At 34.4% G+C, this 15,059-nt stretch overlaps 3 pseudogenes across 5 annotated transcripts in view; all 3 read right to left on the reverse strand.

The window, feature by feature from the left end:
- Positions 1-1,724: 1,724 nt before the first annotated feature.
- LOC146936839 (putative disease resistance RPP13-like protein 1) lies at positions 1,725-5,870 on the reverse strand (annotated as a pseudogene).
- Positions 5,871-6,632: 762 nt separating this feature from the next.
- LOC146936841 (putative disease resistance RPP13-like protein 1 pseudogene) lies at positions 6,633-11,528 on the reverse strand (annotated as a pseudogene). Of its 2 annotated transcripts, none has more exons than XR_015030740.1 (2): positions 8,658-11,528; positions 6,633-8,139 (listed from the first exon to the last, which is right to left on the reverse strand). The product of XR_015030740.1 is annotated as a putative disease resistance RPP13-like protein 1 pseudogene, transcript variant X1 (transcript). The 2 variants fall into 2 exon arrangements; XR_015030741.1 differs by having other exon boundaries at positions 6,633-8,129; positions 8,658-11,463.
- Positions 6,633-15,059, reverse strand: part of LOC146936840 (putative disease resistance RPP13-like protein 1 pseudogene) — a 79,166-nt pseudogene continuing 70,739 nt past the window's right edge. Inside the window, exons 2-3 of one of the 3 annotated variants that reach the window (XR_015030735.1) lie at positions 7,043-8,139; positions 6,633-6,938 (exon numbers count right to left, since the gene is read on the reverse strand). The product of XR_015030735.1 is annotated as a putative disease resistance RPP13-like protein 1 pseudogene, transcript variant X3 (transcript). Of the gene's footprint in view, positions 8,140-15,059 lie in introns of all 3 variants that reach the window. The other 2 variants (XR_015030734.1, XR_015030733.1) reach the window with 2 other exon arrangements.

The raw sequence follows: 15,059 nt of genomic DNA on the forward strand, positions 1-15,059 counted from the left end.
AGAAATGTTGCACACGTAAATTGCAACCTGCTGCATCTTCGAAGTTTCAACCATGTACCCTTTCAATATATTATTTCTGAAGTAGAAGAGTACAATTCCCTTTGTCGTTAATTGTGGTTATTTCATTCATTGAATTGACTACAATTTTGGTCGTGGATTTAATTAATCATCTAATCAACTAAATTAATCACAATTTTAAAACGATGATTGTTCAATAAGTCTTTCAAACTTCTTTCAAAAAAAAAAAAAGTTTGTGAATATGGTGTCCAATAGTCAAATACTCGTTGAGAGGCCTTTAAGCAATCCAAGGGACATATTTTTTTGGTGAATAATCCAAGGGACATATTGAACAACCATCCAATGACATAGTCAAATATGGTGTCCAATAATAATAATTTTGTGAATAATTATTTTAGTAGGGGCCACTTCTTTCAATTATTTGCGGTTAATATCTTTAAATGATCATATTTGAAAATTGAAAAAGTTTAGATCAATATTTTATTGGCAAATGTTAACTTGTGCCCTCAAGAGCACATGTTAAGGAACTCATTATACTAGAAATAGACGTATTAAAAGTCGTGCAGTCAACTTCTTAAAAGTTAAATTATCATGTTTTAAGTTCCTTAACATGTGCCCTTAGGATACAAGTTAACAGACCCTATTTTATTTTACAAAAACTTTAAAACAATATGTTAGTACATGTAACAAATAATTGATTAATTGTACGGATGTTAAGCAAGACATTTTGATGTGTAATTTGCTCTTGAAATTGTCCTTAATAGCTTACATCTTTAAAATTTACTAGCAAATTTTTTTTTTTTAAGGAAAGTAGGATATATTTCTGTTATCTACAAATTTTAAGTTATGAAGCAGCAAATGAAGCAAAGGGTTGTGAAGCTTCTTAAGATACTTACCAACAGGGAAGTATGATTGTAAGATTTTTTGAGGCATTTTTGATCAGGAAGGTTACTAAAGGGTAAACTAAATATAATGCAGACAAAAAAGAAATGAGTAAATATGATAGTTGCAGCTTCATTGTTGTGATTCTTGGAATTAATAGTTGCAGCTAAGACTTGTTGAAAAGTAGAATCAAGAGCATCAATCTTTATTATATTACAAATGATTTCAAACGATGAATGTCATGAGCATTCGCTTACAGATAGCTATGAATTAAGAATATTACAAACCCTACTGCACTCTACTCGGTCTGACTGGCTCATAAATACAGTCGATGATAAGGAAACACAAACTGAATATTAACAAAGTAAATTTGCAGCAATCAATGACGACCATTTGGCTTTTTTTTTTTTTTGACAAGAAAAAAAAAAAAAAAGAAGCCAAATCTAACACAAGTTTACAAGAAGAATCGTGACATTACAAGAAGAATCTCCTGAAAAGAAGACAAAAGAGAATTATATATTTACTTTCTTTTTCAATATTGGAATATATGTGTTATTGATGAACAAGGGAACAAACTTAAAATACAGAAAACTGATTCTATATCTAAAGGTAATAAATTTGTCTATGTGCGAGGAATGTGGTAAATTAAATAGGTCTATATGACATGCAGGTATAAATCTTTCTTCAGGCAATTCCATTCAGATTCTAGTTAGCAAAAAGAAATAATTGTCATTTATGTTCACAAGGACATTTCATAGAAGATTATATGAGTTATTCCAGCTGAATAACTGAATAAACGTGGCAGTGTAACTTTATTCAAGATATGACACTGTAACTTCATAGCAGATTTGATTTCTTGCAATCCTTACAATAATTTTTTAACAAATTATCGAACAGTCTACGATGTAAGTAAATGATGGGGAGTCCAGTTTTGATCAGTGTGTTAATCATCACATGAACATTAAAAACCTCATAGATCATCATTATGGAAGTGGACTATGTTAATTAAGATCTCTTTGAACTTTGCACACACAAATGACAAATCATTTTCGAGTAGACAGGTAAATGAGAATGCAACTCTTCTCTCTCGTCCGTACTTTAACATGGCTCATATTGTGACTTGGCCATCTATTTCTATGACAGGAATGAGAGAAATTTTGGACCAATGTTCCTTCATTTTCTAACTTTCTTCTAACAAAGGGCAAAATACGATGCTCAGACGCTTAAGAGAGTCAGGGAGGCAGTCTTCTGGTAATGACTCAAGTCTTTCACAACTCCAAATTTCAAGTGATTTCAGCGAGGAAGGAAGGCAATTTTCAGGCAATGACTCAAGTTGTTGACAATTACGAAAGTGAAGATTTTCGAGAGAGGAGAGGTGTTGAAGCCCATTTCCATCAAAGGTCTTCATGTTATAGAGATCACCAATATTCAGAGACACAAGGGAGATGGGTAGCAACGGCTCTTTTACCAAGGTGTTAACTATATCACCATCCTTTTCAATTACCAATCCTGAAAGAGTGGTTAGCCCTTGGAGACCCCATATTCCATTACAGACGGCGTTGTTCTTTGGGATGAAATCTCAATTGACTGTAATTTGGGAGGTAGACAAACTCCTTCACAAAATGACAACTCTCCACAATTCATAGTCAACTGTTCAAGATCAGTGAGCCTGTCCATCTTAAGCTTGACTTTAAACAATCCAATTGATTTATGGGATTTGATTTTAGGTGACTGGAGGCTTGACGACCGACATGAAGGACTTTCTAAAATAAAAATGGAATCCAGACACCTACAATCACGTATGTCAAGTGTTTGGAGCATAGGGAAACCATCAAGTGGAAAGGATGTAAGTGAATCACAACTACTTCGTAACCACAAATTCACAAGTGACTTGTAATTGCTCCATGTTTCAAGAGGCATGAATGATAACTTAGCACACATTCGAATACTAAGTGACTGCAATGAAATGGGTAGACCATCTGTTGGAAATGCAATCAGAGACGTTATTTGATAGAGATCCAAGTATTGAAGACATGTGCTGCTCAGAATCAAATTTGGCACAGATAATAGTGTAACACACTAGAAATGACAATTGAGTACTTCCAGCAAGCCCATCAATATTAATTTTTTTTATTGACGACAACCAATGCAGAGTAGATGGTGTTTCTAATAGATAAGGACACCTTCTATTACAATTTCTTCTATGCAAGATAGGTTGCTGGGCAATTGTCCCCTTAGTTCTGGACAATTACGTAACTCCATAGTCTTAAGTCGAGGAAAAGCAAACTTGTTTCCTTCAAAAGGAAGCCATTCCTTCCAATTTGGCATGCTGTCAAATTTTATATGCTTAAGGGCTGGAAAAGGTTGGAAGGAAGACTTGAAACCTTCTTCTCCTTGGACATAATAGAACTCTGTGCCAATTGTCTCCAACATCTTCATACCATGTATTTCTAGGTACTTGAGAGAAGGTAGCTGCCCTAGGGGTGGAAGTGTCATGCAAAATTCACAATTATTGATGTGCAGGGACACTAGTTTAGAAAATGACGAGTATCCCAACCAACTCGGAAAACTTGTCCCGCCATACAAGTCAATTTAAAGGACCTTCAGGTTTATTGGTGTATGCAACATATCAAGAACAACTTTCACTTTTAGTGAGTCTTCACTTTGTCTTCCCCATAGCAGCTCTCTAACTCCTCAATTTTCTCTTTTCTTTTCAGATTGACATCTTTTGCCTCCGTGGCATCAACGAGATTGTGCAGGTTCTTGATGACAAGTTTTCCTTGTAGATTTGGAAATTTCCTTACCTCTTTGATACTTAACCCTACGTGTTGCTTACCCACTACAAAAAGGGTCAAAGTTTGAAGGTTTTCTAGTCCAACAATTTCCACAGGCAACACATTTATGTCGGTCCCACTTATATCAAGGTGACGTAAACTGATTAAATTTCCCATATGCACTGGCAATTCAGTGAGATCACCACAACCAAATAAATTCAAGGTTTGCAAATTGTAAAGCTTGCAGACTGCATCAGGCAATATTTTTATTCTAGTGGAAGAGAGATCTAGATACCGCAATTGCACCAAATTGCCAATTGAATCCGGTAGCTTGGTGATGTTTGCATACTTTGAAAGCAATAACACACGCAGCCATTTTAGTGTTGGTATCAAATCATCAACCACCTTGATGGATAAACTATGGTGTAAACTCAAAAAGTAAATGGGTAGGAAGCTTCACAAGCATTTGAAATTGTAGAAAGGCTTGAATTTCATGAAAATGTCATACCCTTCTTGAATATATGACAAATGACGAACCTTTTCAGAGATATCACCACATTCAAACCTGTAACAACTTTTTCCAGATACGACAGTAGCTAAGTCATTTAAGGTCATGCATGAAAAACAGTTTTCCACAGACATTATTATTTGATTGTTGAATTAATGATCTGGACAACAATTCAACAAAGTAGACGTCACCAAATTCCTCCGCCGATTTCCCCCCTTGAGAACAATCAAGGAAGCCTTCTGCCATCCACAACAAAACCAAATTCTTCCTATCAAGTGGGGAATCCTTTGGAAAAATTGAACAATATGCAAAACATCTTTTCAAAGTAGAGGGAAGATATTGGTAACTCAAATGCAAGGCAGGCATAATATTATCATTTGGTAAGTCCCATACATTTCTATTCAAAATTGTAGTCCACTGCCTTTTGTCTACCCGTGAACGTAGAATACCTCTTAGTGTTTTAGCAGCTATTGGCAATCCGCCACACTTTCTTGCGATCTTCCTGCCAATTTCTTCAAGGGCTGTGTTTTTATTATCGTTAAATTCATCACTTTTGAATGCATTCCTTGAGAGTAAAGACCAACATTCTTCATTTGACAGAGGATTTAATTTATGAATACGAAATGTGTGTGCCACCATCTTTGCAACTTTTTGTTGGCGCGTTGTTATAATCACAGAACTTCCAGGTTTTCCATCAATGAGGGGACTTACTAGCTCACCCCATTCATTGTAATTGTCATTCCAAAGATCATCCAACACAAGCAAAAATCTTTTTTCCCGTAAGTTTTTCTTTAATTCAACTTGAAGGATGTCAAGATTATCACTTTCCCAGATCTTTGAAGCAGCATATGTTGTTTTTCTAACAACAGATTCAAGGAGAGACTTTGTTACTCTCACAACATCGAAATCTTCTGATACACAAACCCATGATTTGAGATCAAAATATTGTTCAACCTTTTCATCATTATAAACAAGTTGTGCAAGGGTCGTTTTGCCGACGCCTCCCATGCCCAAAATTCCAACAACACCTAAATGTTTATCTCTGCTTGTGCTACGGTCTGATATCAGCATACTGATGAGTCTATCTTTATCATCATTCCTACCCACCATGACAGATTCATTTACTAATTAACTTGAAGTAGTTCTACGAGAAACTCTACCACTTACAGTTCTTTGCAAGCCAAGTGTATCTTTCTGCCTGACAAAAGTTTGCAGCCTTTTACAAATCTTCTCCATTTCAGAATTGATCTCTCCATTTGAGTTTGTAGTTGAAAGCAAGTTCCGAAACTTATCTTTAACGTGTTCCTCCACTTGTTTTTCCTCCACCTTGCATCAAAGATTGCATCTTTAAACCGATCCAACCATTGTTTGATTTTTGGTTTGAGGATCTGCTTGTCCTCTGCATCATCCAGTACAACCTCAAGAGCAAGTATAGTTGTTTCCATCTCTTCCATCAATGATTCATTCAAATTTGAGTTTGTGATATAATCATGAAATTCGGTTGAAGTTAGTTTGTCCATTAAGGTTTGAACAGAAGCAGACAGAAATGCACCTCCAACCAAAGCTGCAGCCATCACTGATTGATAGAGTAAAGCAGCAAGGAAAAAATTTGTAAACAAAATTTTGAAGGAAATTAAGAGCTATGAAGATTGAAGGATAGAAATTTTGAAGCAAAGACTCATATGTGAATGAATTGATAACAGTACTGCTATTGGATGGTTGGCAGTGCTCATTAATGGTTTATGGACCCACATATATGACAAAATAATAGATATACAAAGAGAAGTTCCAAAGTTTAAAGACAGTTGACATCTTTGAAATTTGAATGATAAATTATAATGTGGACCGTTTCGATATGTAGTCAATTGTGGACTATTATTTGAAAACTGTCCACGTCTTCATTGCTAAGATAGTGTCTTGATCGGTGTTAGTTCGACCAAAAAAGAGAAGGAATTTAGTCCTTTAAATTTATGTTCCCCTTTTGACACTTGATAAGGAATTGGACTGCTTGAGCCAATTTGTCATCGCCAACATATATCCACTCAAATTGCTCGAGCTCATTTACTACCTTATATGAATGATTTGATAATTTGATACAATACAACCACACAGTCAAATATGGTGTACAAGAATATTAATGTTATGAACAGTTAATTAAGGGCCACTTCTTTCAATTATTTCCTGTTAATATCTTTTTAGGATATTTGAAAACTGAAAAGGTTTAGAACAATATGTTAGCATAAGTAACAAATAATTGATGAAAAGTGTGGTTGTACACATAAGAAATTTCAGTTTAGCTTCAAGCATCTATATAAAAACAAATATTAGGGAAAAGTCTTCGTTGAGGATTCTATATAATATTTGAAAACTAATGAAACATAGCATATAATGTATAAATGTTCAACCATTATATGTCAAGTCATAGCTGAGATGAGCGGAAGATTCAACCATCCGTGCCAATTACAGTTGGCTAACAACTTTCATTTCTTCTAAATGTAATGTTCACTTACAGGTATGATTTGAGAATATTACAATGCGTAGTACATTCTAATCTTGCTTGTGCAGATTATGTAGGATATACAGACATACAAATGATAAGAAAATACAGATCGAGTAACTAAGTAAGTCTTCTCTTGTGGCAATGACAACCATTTCACTCCTCTCAAACATTTTTACAGGAAGAATCATTACAATAACATGGCTCACTTTTGTTTTCAATTCATCAAGTGAGCTTATTTTCATCACTTTGGCCTCTCCTGAAAAGGAGAAAATCTGTACACGTTCGTTAAGATAATTCAACAGTTGGATCGATAAAATAAACATCTATAGAGTAACGTAATGGAGTATTTACAAGACTTACAGAGTGAGTGGAGGATCGCGGCCATCCGCACCTACATTCTTACAGGATTTATGATTACCTTCAAAGCGAACATTCCGAAGAGAGAGGATCCTATAAGGGCATGCTCAACAATTGATCATTCTGGTTTCATTATTTTGATATATAAGGACACCTAGATTGTGTGGTGTGTGACAAGTTGCCAACAGTAAAGGATAAGTAACAAGTTATTTCAAATCAAACTGTTCTCTGTCTCACTTTAAATTCAATCCTTTGATCTTTATGAAAATACAAACTTCTTATGCTTTAAGCACAGTTTAGTAGGATATATTTCTGGTCATTCATACAAATTATGAGCTATTAATCAAAATGTTTACAGTACTATAATACAGTAGATTAAGCTAATGAAGAAAAGGGTTGTGAAGCATCTTAACACACTTATTATTACTAAGAGGGCTGCAGAGGTTGTAAGAATTTCGGAGGCATTTTTCTACTCAGAAGAAATGACAAAGGAAACTTTACAATCTCAAGATTTTGTCAATGAAGAGAAATGCAGATTTCTTAGCAGTGAAAGGTCCATTTACTTAGAAGATCAAATATTCATTCAGATCATTCTTTCAGATGGAACACATACACTTTCTCGTGCATAGAGAAATGAAATGAAACTGAATCTTAAGGATCAACTATATGATTTTGAAGAAATGAAACTGTTTATGTTCTATATGTTGCAGAGAGGAAGTTGCATTTACTTCCATAGTTGTGTATGAACAAATGTTTACTTCAGCAAATGTTTATAGAATATGAATATTTAGAACCAACAACAACTATATTAATTCAACAAATGCATGGTTTAATAATATGAGCATTCTCTTAAAGTTACAAATTACAAATATTACATACCCTGCTGCATTTTACTTTGTCCGACCGGATCATGCAGGTTATTAGGAAACATTCAAATTATAATAAAATACAAACTGACTATTATCAGCTAAGTAAATTAAATCTGGTGGCAATCAATGGCAACCATGCATTTGGCTTCAATTCCCCATAAAAAATCAAAGAAGCATTTTTCATCAATTCATCAAGTGAGCTGATTATCATCCACATAAGCCTTTGATCTCCTGAAAAGATGAAATTAGCTCCAAAGACATGATTGTTCAATTTTTATTGTTGTAGAAAATGTTCTTTAGATTATTACAATTTACAAAACATAATGAGTTATTCCCGCTGAATTTCTCAGTTGTAATATCCCAAATATAACAGTAAAAGATTGATTTTTGCTATGATTCAACAAATGTGCATAAGATTTGATATTACAGACCAAAGATAGTTTTATAAGCCCAGAAATTAAAAAGAAACCAGTTTTCCAACACGACTTATGCCCAAAAAAGTTGTAGTTCTATATCAAACTAACCGAAGCTACATTAATTGATTCAGGGAATAAAAAAATATTATGTGCAAAAAGTATACAAAATATTGAATTATGAGAAATCGCCAATTAAAAATTCAACCACGAGAATTTGTCCTTAAAAAAACAAATACGTAGCAGAGATTAATCAGTTGCCAATATGAAAATATTTTGAGATGTCTTTGGATTGTTATCACAATTAATGACTAGAGAGGTAAAATAAAAACGTACCTGACAGGGATGTGAGCAATTTTGTCTATCATATTGTGAGTTGGTCATTTATTCTTATGACAGGGATGTGAGCAATTTTGGACCAATGTTCCTTCCTTTTATACCTTTCTTCTAACAATGGACATCTTGAAATGCGGAGTTCCTTAAGAGAGTCAGGGAGGCTGTCTTCTGGTAATGACTCAAGCTGATAACAATAGTGAAATGAAAGTGATTTCAGCGAGGAAGGGAGGCAGTTTTCTGGCAATGACTGAAGCTTGTTCCACCATACAAGCAAACATTCAGGCTCTTCAGATTTATTGGTGGTTGCAACATACCAAGAACAACTTTCACTTTTTGCGACTCTTCACTTTGTTTTCCCCATATCAGCTCTAACTTCTCAATCTTCTCTTTGCTTTTCAGGTTGGCATCTTGTGCCTCTCTGGCATCAACAACATTATCCAGGTTCTTGATGGTAAGTTTTCCCTGTAGGTTTGGGAATTTCCTTAGCTCTTTGATACTTAACCCTACATGTCTCTTACCAACTAAAAAAAGGGTGAGAGTTTGAAGGTTTTCTAGTCCCCCAATTTCCACAGGAAACTCACTTATTTTAGTCCCTCTTATATCAAGGTGACGTAAACTAACTAAATTTCCAACATGTAATGGCAATTCAGTGAGTCTCCAACAACCTGATAAATTCAAGGTATGTAAATTGTAAAGGTTACATGTTGTATCCGGCAAGCTTTTGATTTCAGTGAAAGAGAGATCTAGATACCGCAACTGCACCAAATTTCCAATTGAATCTGGCAGCTTGGTGATGTTTGTATACCTTGATAGTGACAAAACACGCAACCTTTTTTGTGATGGTAGCAAATCATCAACCACCTTGAAGGATAAGTAACTGTCATTGTACGTCGTGGAGTAAGTGGGTAGGAAGCTTCACAAGCATTTGAAGTTGTATAACTTCTCAAACTTCATGAAAATGTCATAGATTTCTTGGTTATATGAGAAGTGACGGACATTTTCAGAGATGTCACCACATTCAAGCCTGCAACAACTTTTTCCTAATACGAATGTAGCTAAATCACTAACAAGGTCATGCATGACAAACTTTTCTCCACGAGCATCATCGCTTAATTGTTGAATTAACGATCTCGATAACAATTCAGCAAAACAATCATCACCTAATTCCTCCAACTCTTTTCCCCCTTGAGAACAATCAAGGAAGCCTTCTGACATCCACAACAAAACCAATGTCTTCCTATTAAGTGGGTAATCCTTTGGAAAAATTGAACAATATGCAAAACATCTTTTCAAATGAGAGGGAAGATATTGATAACTCAAATTCAATGCAGGAAGAATATCATCATTTCGCAAGTTCCATGTGTTGCTGTTCAAAATTGAAGTCCACTCTGTTATGTCTACCTTTGAACGTAGAAGTCCTCCTATTGTTTTAGCAGCTATTGGCAATCCTCCACACTTTGTTGCAATCTTCCTGCCTGTTTCTTCAAGGGCTGTATTTGTACTATGGTGAAACTCATCACTTCCCAATGCATGCTTTGACAGTAAAGACCAACAATCTTCATTTGATAGAAGTTCTAATTTATGTATAGGAAATGTACGTGCCACCTCTGCAACTTTTTGTTGGCGCGTTGTTATAATCACCATGCTTCCAGGTTTTCCATCAATGAAGGGACTCACTAGTTCACCCCAATCATTATAATTGTCATTCCACAGATCATCCAACACAAACAAAAATCTTTTCTCCCTCGAGAGTTTCTTTAACTCAACTTGAAGGACATCAAGATTATTGTTATCCCAAGTTCTGGAAGTGACCGATTCAAGAAGAGACTTGGTTACTCTCAAAATATCAAAATCCTCTGACACACAAGCCCACGCCTTCAAATCAAAATGTTGTTGGACTTCTTTATCATTGTAAACAAGTTGGGCAAGGGTAGTTTTTCCTAAACCTCCCATGCCCAAAATTGCAACGACACCTATATTATTATCGGATGCGTCTCTCTGTGATAGCAACATGTTCATTATTGTCTCTTTGTCATCCTTCCTACCCACCATGACAGATTCATTGACAACAGAACTTGAAGGTGTTCTACGTGAAACCCTTGCGCTTTTAGTTTGCAAACCAAGTATATCTTTATCCTGTGCAAACAATTGCAACCTTTCACACATGATCTTCATTTGAGAATTGATCTCTCCGTAGAAGCTATTAAAAGGAGATGAAAGGAAGTTCAACACCTGATTAGTTTTGTTTTGAGCATGTGTATTCTTCACCTTGCATCGAAGGGAATCATAACTGATTTCGTTGAGCAAATCCTCAGCATCAAAGACAGCATCTTTCAAGTCATCAAGCCATAGTTTGACAGCAGGATTGTTGATCTGCTTCTCCTCTGAATCATCCAGCACAACTTGAAGGGTGAGCAGTGTTGTTTTTAACTGCCTCAAAAGTGAGACATTCAACTTGGTGTTTTTGATGTAATCAAGAAACTCTTTTGAAGCAAGTTTCTCAACTAAGGTCTGAACTGTTGCAGAGAGAAAAGCACCTCCTATCATAGTTGCAGCCATCTTCTGTTGATATTGTTAAGGTATGGAATTTTGATGGAAATTAAGAGCTTTGAAGATTAAGGGATTGTAGTAAGGAGCAAAGACTCAAAGAAGACTCGCTTGTGAATGAATGGATAACACTAATAGTGCTGTTTTTGAGTGGCTGGAAGTGCATATAGTAAAGGTAAACTCAAGAAGACATATATGTATGTGAATTAATTGATAACAGTACTGTTTTTCAATGGTTAGGTAAGAAACAAAATTTGAAAGCTGGAAAGCAAAGCTCAGCAGTGGTTAATATTGAACCCACACATCCTACCAAATAATTGATACAATGAAAAGGAAAAATTGGTCACTCATTAAAACCATCGGAATCTTTAAATAGCATATACTTTATATACATTTTTACTTTAGGAAAGTGGTTCAAATATGCAATTTCTAGTCAATTAAAGTCCTCTCATATAGTAAAAATAAATGTATCATATGTCATTTTTCTTATCACCTGTTGTTAAAAATTAAAAATAACCCTTTCTTATCTATAATATGTTGATAACCCCTTTCTAAATGTGAGAGTATATCATTGCTGAAAAGTATAGCATTTACTAAATGAAGGTTTGAACGTAAATGATATTTCAAAACACACTTTCTAAAAAAATATGATATTATTGCATGGGCCCAAAACAAAGACATGACACATCCTCAGTAAAATATAGTTTCAGAGAGAAATAATGTTGTGAATTGTTATTATTTGAGGCCACTTCTTTCAATTATTTCCTATAATATCTTTTAAATATTTTTATATGATATTTATTAAAGATATTTGAAAATATGTTACCACAAGTAACAGATAAGTGATGATTTATAAAATAAAGCAGGGAAAGGAAAAAAAAAAACTGTAAATGAAATTGCATGTAAGGAGGAAAGAAAGTTAAGAGCAGTGAAGATTCAAGGATATAAGAGTAATTGCAATTATGGAGTTAAGACTCGAGAAGTCTTAGCTTGTGCATATAGTTAAGAGTCAAGAAAACTCACATGTAAATGAACCGTAATAGTAATAACTAATAATAGTTTGTTGTCTCAATAATGGTTTATGGAATTACTCCCTCCGATCACATTTATAAGCAAAAAATAACTTTTTAGATACATTGAATAAATAATGTATTCGGTCATATTTATATGTCAGATGCATTAATTATTGAATGTATTTAAAAAGTTATTTTTTGTTTATAAATATGTCCGGAGGAAGTACATCCAACAAAATAATAAATATAAAAAAAAAAATGCAACTTGCATCTTTGAAGTTTCAACCATGTACTATTTTGGTATATTTTTTTTTAAAAAAGTACAATTCTCCTTATCCTCTCTGTTAAAGTAAAACATATTTATAGATCATTTTGATACATGGTTCATAGTAGACCGTTGGTCTTTTATTTTAAAACCATTTGAAACTCTAATGACTATTGTCTTATTTGTCATTAATTGTGGTTAATTCATTCACTGAATTAACCACGATTTTGGTGTGAATTTAATTATTCGTCTAATCAACTGAATTAATCACAATTTTTAAACGTGTTTAACCGTATATCATGTGGTTGTGGGCGTATGAAAAATGATCTCCATTTGTCAGTATTGTGATTGATATTAATGCACGAGTCCAAGATAACACAACTACCACAATGACACAATGATTATTCAATAAACCCTTCAAACTATTCACATTTTCTAGAGAGAAAATAAACCAATCGGGCGCTATGACTCGATCGGATTTTGCACACAAAAAAAAAACACGGTCGGAGGTCATGACTGAATCGATTTTGTATGGTACAGTGTTAGGCGGTTAAGAGCCAACATGAAAATCAAGTAAGTGTAGAGGAGATGAGGATGTTGCGCTGGATGAGTGGTAAGGCTAGAAGGGATAAGATTAGAAATGACATCATTAGAGAGAGAGAGTGGAGGTAGCACCTATAGTAGAAAAGTTTGTAGAAAATAGATTTAGATGGTTTTGACATGTAGAGAGAAGACCCGTAGATGCCGTCGTAAGAAGAGTAGATCAAATGGAGGAGAGTCAGGTTAAAAGAGGTAGAGGGAGACCTAGGAAAACTATTAGAGAAACCATTAGAAAGGATTTAGAGGTAGAATTCTGCTATTTACCCAAATGGTTTTGCTCATTCCCAAAGTAAAAGTCCAAAATGCCCCTACACAACTTAACATGTGCTAGTGTATTATGCACTTATGTTAAGTCACACTACGTGACTTAACATGCGTTAGTGTATTATGATCGTGACTTAAGTCACGCACCACTGAGCACTAGCGCGAGTTAACTCACGCTAGTTGGTCTGGACTAATTACAGCACGTAGCGTGAGTTAAGTCACGCTGCGTGACTTAAGTTACATTTCTCTTATAACTAGCGCATGTTAACTCAAGCTACGCATGTTAAGATGCGTAGGGGTATTTTGGACTTTTACTTTGAGAATGCAAAACCATTTGGGTAAAGAGCAGAATTCTTAGAGGTAAACGAGTTGGATCCAAATATGATGTATGATAGAACACTATGACGTAATTTGATACATGTAGCCGACCCCATTTAGTGGGATAAGGCTTGGTTGTTGTTGTTGTAGTACAATTCTCCTTGTCCTCTAATGGTTCATAGGAGACCATTATTTTAAAACCATTTGAAACTCTAAACACTAATGTCTTCTTTGTCGTATTAATTGTGGTTAATTTATTCATTATTAATCGTCTAATCAACTGAATTAATCACAATTTTGAAACGTGATTAACCATATATCATGTGGGCGTACGAAAAATGATCTCCATTTGTCATTATTGTAATTGATATTAATGGATGAGCCCAAAACAAAGACTTGACATAACTACCACATTGACACGGAGATTGTTCAATAAACCCTTCAAATTATTCACATTTTCTAGAGAGAAAATAAACCAATCAGACACTGACTTGATCGGATTTTACACACACAAAAAAAACATAAAAAAAACACAGTCAGAGGTTACGACCTAATCGGTTGAGAGACCTTTGAGCGATCTAAGAGACCTATTGAACAACCATCCAATGACAGAGCCAAATAGGGTGTCCAATAATAATCATAATTTTGTGAATAGTTATTTGAGTAAGGCCACTTCTTTCAATTATTTCCTGTAATATCTTTTAAATATTTTTTTTTATGATAGTTTTTAAAGATATTTGAACAACCATCCGATGATCAAAATTATTATTGGAGACATATTTGACAAAATAATAATCAAAATTATTATTATTGGAGACCATATTTGACTATGTCATCGGATGGTTTTTAAAGATATTTGAACAAGTACCACACAAGTGATGATCGGTAAAGTAAAGCAGGTAAAGGAAAAAAAAAATTGTCAATGAAATTGCATGTAAGGAGGAAAGAAAGTTAAGAGCAATGAAGATTCAAGGATATAGTAGTCATTGCAATTAAGGAGTTAAGACTCAAGAAGACTTAGCTTGTGCATATAGTTAAGAGTCAAGAAGACTCACATGTTAATGAATAGTAATAGTAATAGTAATAACTAATAATAGTACTTGTTTGTTGGCTCAGTAATGGTCTATGGAACTACTTCTGACAAAATAATAAATATACAAAATAATGTTGCACACATAAATTGCAACTTGCATCTTTGAAGTTTCTTTGAAGTACCATGTCGATAGATATTTTCTGAAGCTGAAGAGTACAATTCCTCTTATCCTTGCTGTTAAAATCAAGTATATTTTTCTGAAGCCTTAACACAACCACCACAATCACACGATGATTGTTCAATTAACTCTTCAAACTATTCACATTTTTTGAAGAGAAAATAAACCAATCGGAACTACGACC

This window comes from Medicago sativa, chromosome 3 (genome assembly GCF_051527215.1).
Source record: "Medicago sativa cultivar Bolivia chromosome 3, Bolivia_mono, whole genome shotgun sequence".
In the NCBI taxonomy this organism is placed as follows: Eukaryota; Viridiplantae; Streptophyta; class Magnoliopsida; order Fabales; family Fabaceae; genus Medicago; species Medicago sativa.